General features: G+C 44.4%; 1 protein-coding gene across 1 annotated transcript in view; it reads left to right on the top strand.

Moving 5' to 3' along the window:
* The first annotated feature begins 6,549 nt into the window (after window positions 1-6,549).
* The window catches only part of DCTD (dCMP deaminase), a 36,149-nt gene continuing 25,310 nt past the window's right edge, over window positions 6,550-17,388 (top strand). Inside the window, exon 1 of the mRNA XM_070781701.1 lies at window positions 6,550-6,572. The gene's annotated coding sequence lies outside the window, so the exon portion shown is untranslated. The remainder of the gene's footprint in view (window positions 6,573-17,388) is intronic.

The following is a 17,388-nucleotide window of genomic DNA, read 5'->3' as shown; positions in this document are numbered from 1 at the left end:
TGCAATGCGGGAGACCTGGGTTCGATCCCTGTGTCGGGAAGATTCTCTGGAGAAGGAAATGGTAACCCACTCCAGTATTCCTGCCTGGAGAATCCCAGGGCCATGGGATCGCAAAAGTCAGACATGACTGAGTGACTTCACTTTCACTTTCAGATGTTTCAGATGAGTGGAACTGTACAGTATTCATCTCTTGTGACTGGCTTATTTCACATAGCATAATGTCCCAGAAGCCCTGAATTTTTATTAAGTACTCTTCCATGTCTGATTTTTAAGAATTTTTTTCCTAACGCATGGTCATTTCAGTTTAGTTCAGTAGCTAAGTTGTGTCTGACTCTTTGTGACCCCATGAATTGCAGCACGCCAGGCCTCCCTGTCCATCACCAACCCCCAGAGTTCACTCAGACTCATGTCCATTGAGTAGGTGATGCCATGCAGCCATCTCACCCTCTGTTATCCCCTTCTCCTCCTGCCCCCAATCCCTCCCAGCATCAGAGTCTTTTCCAGTGAGTCAACTCTTCACATGACGTGGCCAAAGTATTGGAGTTTCGGCTTCAGCATCAGTCCTTTCAATGAACACCAGGGCTGATCTCCTTTAGGATGGACTGGTTGGATCTCCTTGCAGTCCAAGGGACTCTCAAGAGTCTTCTCCAACACCACAGCTCAAAAGCATCAATTCTTCGGCACTCAGCTTTCTTCACAATCCAACTCTCACATCCATACATGACCACAGGAAAAACCATAGCCTTGACTAGACAGACCTTTGTTGGCAAAGTAATGTCTCTGCTTTTGAATATGCTATCTAGGTTGGTCATAACTTTCCTTCCAAGGAGTAAGCGTCTTTTAATTTCATGGCTGCAGTCACCATCTGCAGTGATTTTGGAGCCCAGAAAAATAACTGACACTGTTTCCACTGTTTCCCCATCTATTTCCCATGAAGCGATGGGACCGGATGCCATGATCTTCGTTTTCTGAATGTTGAGCTTTAAGCCAACTTTTTCACTCTCCACTTTCACTTTCATCAAGAGGCTTTTTAGTTCCTCTTCACTTTCTGCCATAAGGGTGGTGTCATCTGCATATCTGAGGTTATTGATATTTCTCCCAGCAATCTTGATTCCAGCTTGTGCTTCTTCCAGTCCAGCGTTTCTCATCATGTACTCTGCATATAAGTTAAATAACAATATACAGCCTTGACGTACTCCTTTTCCTATTTGGAACCAGTCTGTTGTTCCATGTCGAGTTCTAACTGTTGCTTCCTGACCTGCATATAGTTTTCTCAAGAGGCAGGTCAGGTGGTCTGGTATTCCCATCTCTTGAAGAATTTTCCACAGTTTACTGTGACCCACACAGTCAAAGGCTTTGGCATAGGCAATAAAGCAGAAATAGATGTTTTTCTGAAACTCTCTTGCTTTTTCCATGATCCAGTGGATGTTGGCTATTTGATCTCTGGTTCCTCTGCCTTTTCTAAAACCAGCTTGAACATCTGAAAGTTCACAGTTCACATATTGCTGAAGCCTGGCTTGGAGAATTTTGAGCATTACTTTACTAGCGTGTGAGATGAGTGCAATTGTGCAGTAGTTTGAGCATTCTTTGGCATTGCCTTTCTTCGGGATTGGAATGAAAACTGACCTTTTCCAGTCCTGTGGCCACTGCTGAGTTTTCCAAATTTGCTGGCATATTGAGTGCAGCACTTTCACAGCATCATCTTTCAGGATTTGAAATAGCTCAACTGGAATTCCACCACCTCCACTAGCTTTGTTTGTAGTGATGCTTTCTAAGGCCCACTTGACTTCACATTCCAGGATGTCTGGCTCTAGGTCAGTGATCACACCATCGTGATTATCTGGGTCGTGATGATCTTTTTTGTACAGTTCTTCTGTGTATTCTTGCCACCTCTTCTTAATATCTTCTGCTTCTGTTAGGTCCATACCATTTCTGTCCTTTATCAAGCCCATCTTTGCATGAAATGTTCCTTTGGTATCTCTGATTTTCTTGAAGAGATCTCTAGTCTTTCCCATTCTGTTGTTTTCCTCTATTTCTTTGCATTGATCACTGAGGAAGGCTTTCTTATCTCTCCTTGCTATTCTTTGGAACTCTTCATTCAGATGCTTATATCTTTCCTTTTCTCCTTTGCTTTTGGCTTCTCTTCTTTTCACAGCTATTTGTAAGGCCTCCCCAGACAGCCATTTTGCTTTTTTGCATTTCTTTTCCATGGGGATGGTCTTGATCCCTGTCTGCTGTACAATGTCACGAACCTCCGTCCATAGTTCATCAGGCACTCTATCTATCAGATCTAGTCCCTTAAATCTATTTCTCTCTTCTACTGTATAATCATAAGGGATTTGATTTAGGTCATACCTGAATGGTCTAGTGGTTTTCCCCATTTTCTTCAATTTCAGTCTGAATTTGGCAATAAGGAGTTCATGATCTGAGCCACAGTCAGCTCCTGGTCTTGTTTTTGCTGACTGTACAGAGCTTCTCCATCTTTGGCTGCAAAGAATATAATCAATCTGATTTCGGTGTTGGCCATCTGGTGATGTCCATGTGTAGAGTCTTCTCTTGTGTTGTTGGAAGAGGGTGTTTGCTATGACCAGTGCGTTCTCTTGGCAAAACTCTATTAGCCTTTGCCCTGCTTCATTCTGTACTCCAAGGCCAAATCTGCCTGTCACTCCAGGTGTTTCTTGACTTCCTACTTTTGCATTCCAGTCCCCTATAATGAAAAGGACATCTTTTTTGGGTGTTAGTTCTAAAAGGTCTTGTAGGTCTTCATAGAACTGTTCAACTTTAGCTTCTTCAGTGTTACTGGTCGGGGCACAGACTTGGATTACTGTGATATTGAATGGTTTGCCTTGGAAACGAACAGAAATCATCCTGTCGTTTTTGAGATTGCATCCAAGTACTGCATTTCGGACTCTTTTGTTGACCATGATGGCTACTCCATTTCTTCTAAGGGATTCTTGCCCACAGTAGTAGATATAATGGTCATCTGAGTTAAATTCACCCATTCCAGTCCATTTTAGTTCGCTGATTCCTAGAATGTTGACATTCACTCTTGCCATCTCCTGTTTGACCACTTCCAATTTGCCTTGATTCATGGACCTGACATTCCAGGTTCCTATGCAATATTGCTCTTTACAGCATCGGACCTTGCTTCTATCACCAGTCACATCCACAACTGGGTATTGTTTTTGCTTGGCTCCATCCCTTCATTCTTTCTGGAGTTATTTCTCCACTGATCTTCAGTAACATGTTGGGCACTTACCAACCTGGGGAGTTCCTCTTTCTGTATCCTATCATTTTGCTTTTTTCATACTGTTCATGGGGTTCTCAAGGCAAGAATACTGAAGTGGTTCGCCATTCCTGACGCATGGTCAGCAAAGTATTATCTTGAATTTTCCTCTAGGTCTGTGCTGATGTAGTAGTAGCCACTGGCCATGTGTGACGTGCGTGCGTGCTAGGTCGTTTCAGCCATGTCTGACTCTTGAGCCCCTATGGACCCCACCAGGCTTTTCTGTCCTTGGCAAGAATACTGGAGTGGGTTGCCATGCCCTCCTCCAAGGGATCTTCCCCACCCAGGGAACTAACCTGGATCTCTTACGTCTCCTGCATTGGCAGGCGTGTTCTTTTCCCACTAGCGCCACCTGGGAAGCCCCTGGCCATTTACAGCTCAGCTGGTAAAGAATCCACCTGCAATGTGGGAGACCTGGGTTTGATCCCTGGGTTGGGAAGATCCCCTGGAGAAGGAAAAGGCTACCCACTCCAGTATTCTGGCCTGGAGAATTCCATGGGCTGTATAAGCCATGGGGACGCAAAGAGTCAGACACAACTGAGTGACTTTCACTTTCACCTTTCAAACTTAAATTAACTAAAATTTAATGTAATTTAAAGGACAGTTTCTCAGTGGCACTAGCCACATTTCAGGGGCTCAGTAAGCACACGTAAGTTGTGGCTAATGTATTGGGCAGTGCAGAATTATAGAACATTCTACCATCATAGAAAGTTCTCTTGGACAGCACTGATCTCCAAGTTTTATTGTTTACTTTTTACCTTTGGATCTGCCGTCCACCTGGAATTAATTTTTGTATTCATGTTTGGTAGTGGTCAAGTTTTAATTTTGTCCACATGGGCCTCCAACTATTCTGACACTATGGATTTCCCCCCCACTGCTCTGCGGTTGCTAACATGGTAATTTATAAAGTCTCCGTTCATAAGTGAGCTTGTTTATGGATTCTCTTTTCTGTTCCAGTAACATATTTCTCTACCTTTGTGCTGATAAAGTGTGATTGGCTTACTTATTTACGTACGATTTTAAACTTGAAAAGACAAAGTCTACATTTCTTTTGCTAGACAGCGTTACAGCCCAAAGTAAAAGTTAAATCTAAACTGTAGAAAAGATAAGACATTTTTTTGTGTGTGTGCCTGGGTATTGTGACTTGAAATTCTTCAGACTACAAGTGAGTTAATGCCTGACACTGCTTTTTTTTAGACAATTGCTAGTCTTTTTTTTTTTGTCTTCTCTGGATCTTAGTTGCAGCATGAGAACTCCTAGTTGTGGCTTGTGGGCTATATTTCCCTGACCTGGAATCGAACCTGGGCTTTCTGCATTGGGAGCTCAGAGGCTTAGCTCCTGGACTACCAGGGAAGACCTGCCTGACACTTTTGAAAGTAGGAGACCTGGGCTCCCGGGAGGCTGTCTCCTAGCAGCCCCTCTTGTTATGTGTATTCCCCTCCAGCTAAAGGTGATGGGATAGACACATGCAAGTTTTAAAATGTGTTTTGATGATTTCCTAATATGTTCCTTCTATGATACCAAGTCTTTTGAATTCAGGGACTGTGACTTCCTTCTGATTTAGAAATCTCCACAGTGTCTTGGTCTTCCAGGAAGGGCGCTGTGCGTAACTCTTAATGCTTAATTGGCTACCTTCAATGCTTGTTTTCTTTTCCCCTGTCTTTGTCTTGGCTCTTTCTGGAGAAGTTCTGTTTTGAATTTTCTCTTTCATAACAAACAAAAACCAAATTTACTCCGATGCTGAAGGCAGGAGCAGGAGGAGGTCTGATGTACTAGAAATGAAGGCCCAGCTCGTGACACACGATTCAGCTGGGATCACAGTCAGGCTGGCTTGACTGCTGATGCCACCACTTACAGAACTGTGGACTGAGATTCAGTTTTCTTATCGCAGGACTCAGCAAACTCTGGCTGGTGGCCAACACAGCCCACTGTTTTTGTACGGCTTTGTTACCTATTTTTGTATGGCCCATGAGACAGGAACAGTTTTTACACTGTTAAATGGCTGAAACAAAACCAAAAGAAGAACAATATTTGGAGACGTGTGAAAGTTACATGAAATTCACATTTCAGCGCCCACAAATAAAGTATTACTGGGATACAGCCACTCCCATTTGTTTGTCTATCGTCCTTGACCGTGTTCACGCTGTAACTGCAGAGTTCAGTGGATACACGGATGTGACAGAGGCCAGGTGGCCCTCAGAGCCTGAAATATTTACTCAGTGGTCCTTTCTAGGAAAAGTTTGTCAACCTCCACCTTGTCTCTGGAAAAAAGTAAAATCCAGACAGTGATTCCTCCATCAGAGGATTCTTCGTGAGGATTAAACAAAGTGCTAGTGGTAAAGAATCCACCTGCCAGTGCAGGAGACACAGGAGACGTGGGTTTGATCCTTGGGTTGGGAAGACCCCCTGGAGGAGGAAATGCAATATGCTCCAGTATTCTTGCCTGGAAAATTCCATGGGCAGAGGAACCTGGCAGGCTACAGTCCATGGGGTCGCAAAGAGTCAGACACGACTGAGCAACTGAACATGCACACAAAGATAAAATATAGGACTGTGCTTGGAATATACAGGTGCTGAAAAATGATTTTTTTTCAGCCAAGCCTGACGCCTAAGCTCATCACATTCCCTAAAACAGTGACTTATGCTTACGAAGCACAGCACAATGACTTACGTTTATGAAGCAGAGCAGAGAGCATTGGCACAGTCAGATAAATGGACAAGCTCAATGTACTTTGTATTCTGTTTCGACATACCTTTCACTAATGAGCCCCCTCCAAGTGCTTCCCCCCATGAATTTGATAAGCCTGTAGCACACAGTATAGAAATTACACTGCTGAGCATAATGATTTATCAGTGTTTTACAGGTAGTGACACAGTCGTTGGAAATGGCAAGTTTGCTCATAAAATGTTCCCACAGACCCAGGATAGAGGAGCCTGGTGAGCTACAGTCCATGGGATCGCAAAGAGTCGGATGCGACTGAGCGACCAACACTCCAGACCCAGGAGATGCAGACTGCGTTAGACAGCATCGCTACCCTGCCGGTCCCAAGACCTCTCCCTAGTTCTCAATCATCCCCCGAAGTGCTTTCTAAGTGTCAGGTAATTTTCTGTTCCTCTGGCCACTAGAGAGCACTTGGAGACTAGCAAACCTGGGTCTGAGCGCCCAGGCCTCCGTTTGAACCCTGCTCGCCTGCGATCGTGGGGTGTGTGGGTGGTCACTGCGCCGTCTAGCTACCAGCGGCGGCTTCCAAATGGCTATCCAGGCTGATGGATGCGTCGTGTGAAGGTTAGTGACCTGCGGTAGAGATAATGAAGTATTCTGAGGTCCAGATCACATTTGATTCTGTCACTATGGTTTTCTGCTTCTGGTGACATCACCTCATTTGAACTGTTTTACAGTGTATTTTCTAAGGCGAGCGTTTTAGCCAGGGTCCCGGTTTCCTTATGGCTCCTTCTCTTTTCTGTCGGGTTGAATTTCTCTCAAAGAGAAAATACCGCTGGATATTGATTTCAGTGCACGAGATAATTTCGGGTTCTCACTCTGCAGTTCATCCAGAAGCCCTGCTTAAAATCTCGAAGAGGTTTTTCCAAGGCTAAGAGGCGCAGTTCAAAAGAACAGTTCTTAAATGGGTTTAAAAGACCCTTGGCTACATTTTCTGATGTTTCATCAGCAGTTTGCACTGATACAGTTTCTATTGTTATTACAACTGAACCATATCACAGGGAGTTGTACCAGCAAGACCATCAAGTTTTCTCAAAAGCTATAAAGCTTTGATGTTTTCTGGCCTATTTCTTACTGTGCTCTTAAAAATGTTTAGCTTCTGCTGAGCCAAATGTGCACCTCTAAAGGCAGACGCGGTGAAAAAACTCTTCAAGCGTCTCGGTTACTGCTGCAATCTCTGTATATACAGCAGGAGGATGCGATTCTGTTTGGGTGAAGCAAGCGGGGAAGTGCTTTGTAGTCCGCATTGTGAATGAATAATACCAACCATCAACTGGGCTTCAGCACATCAGCGCGGGGGTCTGGCTGTTAACACAGAAGAATGCACTTTCCTGGCCACTGCTTATGACCATTTCCCAAAGCCATTCCATCCTGTATTATGGTTTGCATCAAAGAGAAATCAAAGCCATCGGCTCTGGCCCCAGTTGCTAAACTGATCGAGGCGTTTATGGGGACTGTTTGCGGGGGATTCCTTTGATGTTTTCAAAAATCCCAAATAATTTTTCCGTCTTTTGAAGGACATTTGGCTTTCAAGTAGAGAATATGCCTGCATGTGAAATGTTGGTTCTGGCTAGTACTAACCGGCTTAATGTGCCACTAAAAGCAGTGATAGAATTTGCCCCCATTTTTAGAAAATGAAGTTCTTTCCTCTGTCCCAGAGCCTAGCGTACTGCATCTGGCTGGAACAGTGGCAGGCTGTTACAAACAAAACGAATTGCTCCATGGTGAAATTACACTCTAAAACGTAAACTTGCTATCTCACCTTTTGCCAGCACATAGCATTTGTGATGTTGCATGAGAATAGCAAGGGAGTGAATAGGCTATTTACAAAGACTTTCAAGAAAGGGAATTCCTCTGGGTCTCACAGGGAGCCAAGCATACGAAAACATAAAGGAGTGGAAGGCAAAGATAAGGAGTTTACATGGGGGTCTCTGCACTATTGTGGAGATATTGTTGGTTTCCAGCAGCCAGACTTAGTTTTTTTAAGCTATCAGCCTCCAAGCCAGATCCAGGCATCTTCTCCAATCCGCGAGGGTGTGCTCCCTGCCTGCTCTTATTTATGTATTTCATACGATGCTTTTTGTATAGGTGCAAAGATAGTGGGACTCTATCTAAAAAAGTAATGTTATCCCTGAGATTTCAACAAGGCTTGAATTAAATAGAACAAAGCGGAAAGGCCTCGAATATGTGTGTATACTTATTTGTCTGAAAGTCCATGGTTCTGGAGGGAGGGGGCTGTGAAGATGTTAGGGACATAGTAACATTTAATATTCAGTGAATACAGAAGAGGGCATGCAGTCTTCCTTGTCTGGGCTTAAGCACAGGTCTAGTGGCTCACACTGGAAAGAATCTGCCGGCAATGCTGGAGAGCCGGGTTTGATCCCTGGGTCGGGAAGATCCCCTGGAGAAGGGAGTGGCAACCCACTCCAGTATTCTTGCCTGGAGAATCCCATGGACAGAGGAGCCTGGCTGTCTACAGTCCATAGGGTCACACAGAGTCTGACACGACTGAGCAACTCACACAGAAACATAAGACAATTCCCTGAAGTCGAGAAACACCTGGAGTAACAGGCAAATTTTGCCTTGGAATATGGAATGAAGCAGGGCAAAGACTAATAGAGTTTTGCCAAGAAAATGCACTGGTCATAACAAACACCCTCTTCCAACAACACAAGAGAAGACTCTATACATGGACATCACCAGAAGGTCAACACCGAAATCAGATTGATTATATTCTTTGCAGCCAAAGATGGAGAAGCTCTATACAGTCAGCAAAAACAAGACCAGGAGCTGACTGTGGCTCAGATCATGAACTGCTTATTGCCAAATTCAGACTGAAATTGAAGAAAGTAGGGAAAACCACTAGACCATTCAGGTATGACCTAAATCAAATCCCTTATGATTATACAGTGGAAGTGAGAAATAGATTTAAGGGCCTAGATCTGATAGATAGAGTGCCTGAAGAACTATGGAATGAGGTTCGTGACATTGTACAGCAGACAGGGATCAAGACCATCCCCATGGAAAAGAAATGCAAAAAAGCAAAATGGCTGTCTGGGGAGGCCTTACAAATAGCTGTGAAAAGAAGAGAAGCCAAAAGCAAAGGAGAAAAGGAAAGATATAAACATCTGAATGCAGAGTTCCAAAGAATAGCAAGAAGAGATAAGAAAGCCTTTTTCAGTGATCAATGCAAAAAAATAGAGGAAAATAACAGAATGGGAAAGACTAGAGATCTCTTCAAGAAAATCAGAGATACCAAAGGAACATTTCATGCAAAGATGGGCTCAATAAAGGACAGAAATGGTATGGACCTAATAGAAGCAGAAGATATTAATAAGAGATGGCAAGAATACACAGAAGAATTGTACAAAAAAGATCTCCACGACCAAGATAATCACGATGGTGTGATCACTGACCTAGAGCCAGACATCCTGGAATATGAAGTCAAGTGGGCCTTAGAAAGCATCACTACGAACAAAGCTAGTGGAGGTGATGGAATTCCAGTTGAGCTATTTCAAATCCTAAAAGATGATGCTGTGAAAGTGCTGCACTCAATATGCCAGCAAATTTGGGAAACTCAGCAGTGGCCACAGGACTGGAAAAGGTCAGTTTTCATTCCAATCCCAAAGAAAGGCAATGCCAAAGAATGCTCAAACTACTGCACAATTGCACTCATCTCACACGCTAGTAAAGTAATGCTCAAAATTCTCCAAGCCAGGCTTCAGCAATATGTGAACCGTGAACTTTCAGATGTTCAAGCTGGTTTTAGAAAAGGCAGAGGAACCAGAGATCAAATAGCCAACATCCACTGGATCATGGAAAAAGCAAGAGAGTTTCAGAAAAACATCTATTTCTGCTTTACTGCCTATGCCAAAGCCTTTGACTGTGTGGATCACAGTAAACTGTGGAAAATTCTTCAAGAGATGGGAATACCAGACCACCTGATCTGCCTCTTGAGAAACCTGTATGCAGGTCAGGAAGCAACAGTTAGAACTGGACATGGAACAACAGACTGGTTCCAAATAGGAAAAGGAGTACGTCAAGGCTGTATATTGTCACCCTGTTTATTTAACCTATATGCAGAGTACATGATGAGAAACGCTGGACTGGAAGAAGCACAAGCTGGAATCAAGATTGCTGGGAGAAATATCAATAACCTCAGATATACAGATGATACCACCCTTATGGCAGAAAGTGAAGAGGAACTCAAAAGCCTCTTGATGAAAGTGAAAGTGGAGAGTGAAAAAGTTGGCTTAAAGCTCAACATTCAGAAAACGAAGATCATGGCATCCAGTCCGATCACTTCATGGGAAATAGATGGGGAAACAGTGGAAACAGTGTCAGACTTTATTTTTCTGGCTCCAAAATCACTGCAGATGGTGACTGCAGCCATGAAATTAAAAGACACTTACTCCTCGGAAGGAAAGTTATGACCAACCTAGATAGCATATTCAAAAGCAGAGACATTACTTTGCCAACGAAGGTCCGTCTAGTCAAGGCTATGGTTTTTCCTGTGGTCATGTATGGATGTGAGAGTTGGACTGTGAAGAAGGCTGAGCGCTGAAGAATTGATGCTTTTGAACTGTGGTGTTGGAGAAGACTCTTTAGAGTCCCTTGAGTGCAAGGAGATCCAACCAGTCCATTCTGAAGGAGATCAGCCCTGGGATTTCTTTGGAAGGAATGATGCTAAAGCTGAAACTCTAGTACTTTGGCCACCTCATGCAAAGAGTTGACTCATTGGAAAAGACTCTGATGCTGGGAGGGATTGGGGGCAGGAGGAGAAGGGGACGACAGAGGATGAGATGGCTGGATGGCATCACTGACTCCATGGACGTGAGTCTGAGTGAACTCCGGGAGTTGGTGATGGACAGGGAGGCCTGGCGTGCTGCGATTCATGGGTCCTAAAAGAGTCAGACACGACTGAGCGACTGATCTGATCTAAGATGGGATCTTGTCCCCAGGTTGTGAATGGCTACAATTAGGGCAACTTCTGGTACTGATGGTTGAGATTCGTGTGATCCTTATGTCTTGTGCAGGCTCCCGTCCTTTGCATCTTGTGTATTTTGCACTTCTTCTGTAAAAGGAACTGGGTTATAAACAGAATATTGTATCTACTGGCAGTGATGACAAAGAGAGCAGGGGTAACTCTATGTCTATAAACGACTTCCTGGGTGGGCAGAAAAGGCTATTTTTCTGTAGAAGACATATACAACAAATCATGTTCTACTCTGGACAGCTCATTCAAATTGGTTTTTTTTTTTCCTCTAGCCATGCTGTGCGGAATGTGGGATCTTAGTTTCCCTGACCAGGGGTCAAACCTGTGCCTCCTGGATTAGGATGCGTAGCCGTAACCACTGGACCGCTGGGGAAGTCCCCTGGACACCTTTTTTATCGTCACCTTACATTGCAACCTAAGCATCGAACATTGCAACCTAAGCATCGAACATTGTCATGTGGTTTTACCTGTCATGTAGTTTTACCTTCTCTCAGGCGCAGAGTTGGGAGAAACTGATTCCGCTTTCTTTGTGCTCCTGGAAGGCTGAGCAGAGTGCCTTCCTTCGAGGCTCTAAATGAAGAGCTGTGTGCTTTTGTTCATAGGCTCTAACACTGGGGACGAGCCTTGTGACGCCTGGAGGAAATCTCACCAGGTCAGCTGGGTGAATGGGAGCAAGCCAAGTCATCTTTCTGGGCCACTATTTCCTCATCTGTAAAGAGAAGGGGCTGGACTCGGTGATTGTTGAGGTCACTTCCAGCTTTGTAAATTCTGTGCTTTTCAAAAAAAAAAAAACTTGGATCCTGAAAGAAGAGCATCTTCTTGAATTTGCGGACAAAAGAGCCCAGGTTGTATTTGTGCTTGACCTCCCTGCACATCCTGACTTCCTGCTCTAATGAATCCGAGTTTCTTCTTCAGTGACAGGGCTCGGCTCCAGGACCCCTTGGTGTGATTGTAACACTGCGGAGATATTGATTTTTCTAGCAGGCTAGTGGTTACTGTAACCACCAAACTATTAAAGCTCTCCTGTTCTCGTAAGGATGATTTCACGAGGATGCTTCCACTCCTTTTGGTGGATATTTAACTCAACCCAGGGCTAATTCGAAGATAGCATGACTAGCAGAGTGTCTCAGAATGCTCCATGGCTGGCACCCGGCATCATATCTGGGCTGTCAGTCACACCCTGCAGCGGACAGAGGTTGATCCCAAAGGGGCGTGGACAGACTTTGACCTTGTCATTGCCGTGTTGTTCTCCATCACCTCCTGCATCCAAGCTTAGAATTTCTTACTGTGAACAGTGTCAGTAGCGACTCAGACAGGATAGGCTTCCTGCTTTATTTTGCTTGTTCATGCCTGTAGAAGCTGACTTTTCACTTCATGGCCTTGACTGTTGATGTCATTAGCAAGACCACAGATGTTACCCTCACTATACACATACAGAGGGAGCTGCAATGGGCTGCCCTGGTGGCTCAGAGGTAAACAATCCCCCTGCCAATGCGGGAGACTCGAGTTTGATCCCTGGGTGAGGAAGATCCCCTGGAGAAGGAAATGGCAACCCACTCCAGTATTCTTGCCTGGGAAATCCCATGGACAGAGGAGCCTGGTGGGCTACAGTCCTTGGGATGCCAAAAAGTGAGACATGAATTAGCGACTGAAGAACAACTACAGGTGAACTGCAGTACTAACACATTAATTTGATTCTTGCTTTTTCATTTTAGACGTTTACCCCTAGTGAGCGCTCTGGTGAGCTGATGGAAGGCACAACGCTCCAAGCAGATTGTGATAGCCATTAACTTCCCAGTACAGTTTAACAGGGCTTCTCATTTATGCTGATTCTTGGGCACTCACCTTGTTACATCAGGTAAAAACACACTACAAGATGAGTGGTGACTTTGATGTCAGTAAAGATTTCTGTATCCAGAACTGTAATACCTTGTTGCTTACCCTTCCGTGGTGACCCCAGAGCTGAGAGGATCATTTAATGAGGTCATTAACATTTCTCCCAAACCAGCAATCTGCTAAATTCTCTTTTGGTAGGCAGGCATGTCTGCAGAACTAACATAAGTGACTGTTCCCCACGAAGCATTATCTTTTCTTGTACAACATTGAAAGCCTGCGTGCTGCTTGACAAATTTGAATTTTAAAAAGTAAGAATGATTGGCACTTGGTAACTTACACAGAAATATAAAGTGGTACAAGAAAATTGCCCATTTCTTTTAGATTTACATTTTCTATATATTTTTTTCTTTTAAGAAGTGATAAGACATGTAATTTCCATCAACTTCAACCAGTTATGTGTGAAAGAGGCTGCAAGTGCAGCTCTGTGAAGGAAAAGCAAGTTGTGGGGAGAACTGATATGCTACAGCCAGCCTCCTAGCTGCCTGCGGCTCTGGCCCTGGAGATGGCTGGTTACTTACAGGCCAAGACTCAGATTCTAAGACTAAGATACTACAAGTCTTGAAAACAACTCAACTCCCCCTTGGCGCCTCAGCCACTCGCTCTAGCGTCTTACTTATTAATGTTTTTCCAGGTCCATCAAGCACAAGGAGAAAAAGGAAGCAGATAGAGGCATATAATAGAGTTTACAAAGGAAGACTTCCCCTTCATTTTTTAAGCTACTAAATCTTCCTGTGCTCCCAGGGTTGCACCAAAACCCTTGTCATTTTCTTTCTCTCCTTTTAAAATATTTATTTACGTAGGCTGCACCGGGTCTTAGTTGCAACACGTGGGATCTTTAGTTGCAGTATGAGAATTCTGACTCGAGGCATGTGGGATCTAGTTCCCTGACCAGCAATCGAACTTGGGACCCCTACATTGAGATCTTGGAGTCTTAGCCGCTGGACCTCCAGGGTAGTCTCAAGGAATTCTTCTCTTGACACGTGGGATGGATGCTGCAAAAAATTTGGCATAAAGCAATTATTGCCTATTAATTCCTTTATTTAGGCTTCCCTGGTGGCTCAGTGGGCTTCCCTGGTAGCTCAGCTGGCAAAGAATCAGCCTGCAAAGCAGGAGACCCTGGTTCGATTCCTGGGTTGGGAAGATCTGCTGGAGAAGGCAAGGGATAGGCTACCCACTCCCGTATTTTTGGGCTTCCCTGGTGGCTCAGGTGGTAAAGAATCCACCTGCAATGTGGGAGACCTGGGTTTGATCCCTGGGTTGGGAAGATCCCCTGGAGAAAGGAACAGCTACCCACTCCGGCTCAGTGGCAAAGAATCTGCCTGCCAGTGCAGGAGATGTGGGTTCGATCCCTGGGTGGGGAAGATCCCCTGGAGAATGAAATGGCAACCCACTCCAGTTTTCTTGCCTGGAGAATCCCATGGACAGAGGAGCCTGCCTACAGTCCAGGGGGTTGCAAAGAGTCGGACATGACTAAGTGACTAAACAAAACAACAAAATTCCTTTATTTAGTCCACAAACATTTAGTGATACACAAGACCAAAGCACCCAGCTTTGTGCACATGACAAGTTAACACTTCTTCACTGATCTTTGTTATCATTTTGAAGCTCTGTCATGATGAAAATAATTGGGGACCTCAACTCATAGACCCACATCTTGTTTAGGAATCTTGAAGTCAATGTGCAGTCTGTCTGCCTTTCATTAACCATGAACAACCGACTTCCTGCTCTAACACATGTATACAAATGTATATATTGACAAGAGCATATAATTAATTTTAATTTCCTGTAATTTACATTGACTTCTCTTCTGGGTTGTGGTTGAGGTATGGAAAGAAGTTTTTGGTCCTGACAATGACTGGATAAAGAACAAAGATATTCTGATGGGCATGTTACCTAATAATAGCATTTGTTGCATTAACTGAGTCAGCAATGAGGGTCATTTATTTAGTATTTATTTTGGAGGGGGGTAAGCTCTGTGAAGGCAAGAATGGGTTTATCTTGTTTGTCACTGAGATTCACAGCACTTAATGCAAGGGCTTCTCTGATGTCTCAGCTGGTAAAGAATCCGCCTGCAATGCAGGAGACCCTGGTTTGATTCTTGGGTTGGGAAGATCCCCCAGAGAAGGGATAGGCTACCCACTCCAGTATTCTTAGGCTTTCCTGGTGGCTCAGCTGGTAAAGAATCTGCCTGCAATGCGGGTGACCTGGGTTTGATCCCTGGGTTGGGAAAGTCCCCTGGAGAAGGGGAACAGCTACCCACTCCAGCACTCTGGGGAGAATTCCATGGACTGCATAGTCCAGGGGGTTGCAAAGAGTCGGACACGACTGAGTGACTTTCACTTCACCTAATGCATAGAGAATTACTTAAAAATGATCGAATGCATGAATGTTGTTGATTTTATAGATGAGGAAACAAAAGACTTTTGAAGATCACATGGTAAGAAGTGGAATTGGAGGTCACAGTCTTGTTAGACGCCAAGGCAGGTGCCCTTTTCCCATGACAAACTTAATGCCCCTAGATCGGTGACTTTCCTCACTTCCTGCCTCTGTTTCTGGGTTGCGAACCACCTCCTTTTCTGGGTAGCTGAGAAGTGGTGAGCAGTGTCTTGATAGAGCCGACATCTATGAATGCCATCAAAGCCCCATCTGAGGCTGCCTTTTAACCTGGATCCGCCACCTTCAAGGTACTGAAATATATTCCAGGTTGTGCTACAGATCAGACATAGATAACCCGCAGGCCTGTAAATAGAGGCACCAAGCCAAAGCCCGTGACCATAATCCTTCAAACAGCTGATTGTGTTCACCCCATGTGAAACCTCACACTTGATGTGGCTGAAAATAGTGAGCCCCTGTGTCTGGGGTGGGTGGAGGAAGATCTTCAATTATAAACCAAAATGCAAGGTATTAACAGGAGAGCTTTAACACCTACAGTCACACTTGGAGTTACAGGGTGTTAATGAGCAAGATAACCAAGGAAGGCATTTTTTTCCTCCTGGGCTGCCTGGGTTCACTGTGTGTATAGAATAATTGAAACCTCAGGTTGTGAAACCATGAATCAGGAGGGTTTCCTGTATTATGAATGATGTCATCTAATAAGATGAGAGACTTTCAGTGAAATGCAGGAACACTGAGGGTAATGTGTTTGCAGCAAGCAGGATCCTGAATTTATTGCAGAGGGGAGTGTGAGAGTTGACCAAAATGGAGAATGATGAGAAGTAACTAAATTATGTATGACAGTCTTTACAGAGCAGAGGAAGGAAGAAAGCTTAATGATGTTGTGGTTGAAAGACCAGCAGCAATGGGTGATGTATAGGTTGGAGGTTGGTAAGAAGAGAAATGGATCTATGAAGATGCAAAGACTATAGATGAGGGTGACACGGACCAAGCAGTGGATTTGGGAGAGGGGAGGGGAACCAGGGGCTCAGCATATAATATATTTTAGTGGCAACAAGACAGCCGAGTAAAGTTAACTTGACATTAAAAATCATCATCTTAATCTATGTAGCTCTTTCCAGACTGAGTCTTATAAAAAAAAAAAAATCTATAGTTAACGATGAAGTATTTTCCCCCTTCGCTTTCCCGGCATTCACTGAACGCAGTACATAATTTAATTATTGAATCTACAGGCTGGACCATGGAGATGAAGAATGATGTGTCTGCTGTAGTGAGAAATTAGATAGAACCAACTGTTTATTCTCATCATTCTTCCTCTGTGAGGCTAAATTAATATAGTTAACACGCTTTTGTTTGGATTAGAGGCTCAGATCTGGGAGGTGCTGATCAGAACTCACGATTACTACACTAGCTGTTATTTATGGAGTGCTGACAGTATCCTCCAGCCCCATATGTGAGACAGAAAGGGGTTCTTTTGTCATTCTCTGTGGTGGAACCAGTGTTCCACCAGACTTAGGGGCTGGGTGTCTGAATAGAATACCAAAGTTAAAATCAGATTTACTTCCTTGGAGCATAGGACTTCAGAAATGTCACCCAAGGGCTTTCCTATTGACCTGTACTGCGTGTTGCTGATCTTTTTAACAATTGTAACAGATTATGCACAATTTTATAGCCAGCAAACCTTTCATGGGGAATACCAGGAGGGGGTGTGCACAGGCCTGGGGGCCGGGAAGGGGTAGCAGGCTAGTTCAGCAGACGTGTCAGGCCCTTCCACAGAATTTGAGTAGGAACTGGAAGCTGGCCAAGCAAAGCGCCTATGCAAATACAGCTTCGAGGCATTTGTGCCTCGAAGCAGAGCTTCTGTGCGCTGCCTCCGACGAACCCTTCCTCCCAGAAACCGAAGCTGCTACGGCGACACGGGAGGCCCACTCCAGAGGCCAAAACCAGTTCTTCCTTCCTGCCCCTCTCGGTTTGATTGCTATAGACTCTTTCGGGTCTCTTACGCTCATAGTTTCTATCACATTGCTTTATAGCGAGAGCTTTAAGTAGCTGACGGTAGATCCAAGCGGTGGTGGTGGTGGGGAAACACCCCAA

Source organism: Bos indicus, chromosome 27 (genome assembly GCF_029378745.1).
Source record: "Bos indicus isolate NIAB-ARS_2022 breed Sahiwal x Tharparkar chromosome 27, NIAB-ARS_B.indTharparkar_mat_pri_1.0, whole genome shotgun sequence".
Lineage (NCBI taxonomy): Eukaryota > Metazoa > Chordata > Mammalia > Artiodactyla > Bovidae > Bos > Bos indicus.
Note: the sequence above shows the minus strand (reverse complement) of the source record. Positions and strands in the feature narration are given on the sequence as shown.